Raw genomic sequence first — 1,603 nt, forward strand, 5'->3', positions numbered from 1 at the left:
AGATACTAATGCACATGCCAGCAAGATTCTGCTGAAGGGACCCTGATATAGTGGCCTCTTGTGAGGGTATGCCAGTGCCTGGCAAACACAGAGGTGGAGTCTCACAGTCAACTATTGGATGGAGCACAGGGCCCCCAATGGAGGAGCTAGAGAAAGTACCCAAGGAGCAGAAGGGGGATGCAACCCTGTAGGTGGAACAAGAATATGAACTAACCAGTACCCCCTGTGCTCGAGTCTCTAGCTGCATATGTAGCAGAAGATAGCCTAATTGGCCATCATTGGGAAGAGAGACCCCTTGCAAACTTTATAAGCCCCAGTACAGGGGAAGGTCAGGGCCAAGAAGTGGGAGTGGGTGGGTAGGGGAGCAGGGGTGAGGGTGGGGTATAGGGAACTTTCGGGATAGCATTTGAAATGTAAATAAAGAAAATAATAATAATAATAAAGGAATATGTACAACAACAACAACAACAACAACAAAAACCTGTCATCTTAACACTAGGAAGCCAATCTAGAGGAATGATTCATCTTGACTACCCTGAATATTAAACTTTTATTAGTTATAATAAAAGTGAAATTGTATACAAAAAGGAATGAAGTCAATTTTCCTTGGTTACTTTGCTTTCAGAGCATTGAAAAACCTACTGAAAATTTTGATTTAAACTTGACAGCTATGGAGATTCATTATAATTGTAGTCCATAGGAAAGGTTTTTATTTTTTAGTCTCTCAAACGCTTAACCAAAGTCATTTTAACAGCACAGGTAATGCTATCAAATATGAAAATGCTCACACATTCTATTAGCCAACACATGGAACACATAGCTGCTTCTCCATGGAAATAGGAGCAAGTCAATGTTTACCTATGTTCTTGTATCACACCCTAACTCAGGCTCACTTAGGGCATACTAAGGGATAAATAGAAAGAGCACCTCTGAAATAGTTAAATAAAGAGAGTCTCAAGGAAGCCTTTTATTCATTTCAAGACCTAATATTAGCTTTTAGAAGCTAACTTCAACATCCCCCCACACACAAATACACATCACACACCACACCACATATACCACACATACCACACATACCACACACACACACACACACACACACACACACACACACACACACACACCACAGTTTTTCTTAAACAAGACTGATTCAGAAGGAGTCACTTTGAACTTTAGAATATTTCCATTGTGGATTTGATACAAATGATTTAATACTTAGAAATACTGTGACAGTAGTATTGCCTGTTAAATATAAAGTTATCTACGTGCCTATCATTTTTTTTTTTGTTGTTAAAATCTGTTTTCCTTTGCTTTGTTTTATTTGTTTGCTTGCCTGTTTGTTTGTTTGCCTTGTAAGACCTGGTCTCACTAAGGATCCTGGGCTGACCCGGAACTGACTGTTTAGAACAGGCTGGCCTCTAGTTCATTGATTTTCCTGGGATCAGTAAATTTGCTCAGGATGTTTTGTCTTTATTTCTTAATTTCAACTTGTATTTACTGTGTGTGTGTGTGTGTCTGTGTGTGTGTCAAAGAGAGACAGACAGGGATAGAGAGAGAGAGAGAGAGAGAGAGAGAGAGAGAGAGAGAGAGAGAGAGAGAGAGA

This window comes from Mus pahari, chromosome 19 (assembly GCF_900095145.1).
Source record: "Mus pahari chromosome 19, PAHARI_EIJ_v1.1, whole genome shotgun sequence".
Classification (NCBI taxonomy): Eukaryota; Metazoa; Chordata; class Mammalia; order Rodentia; family Muridae; genus Mus; species Mus pahari.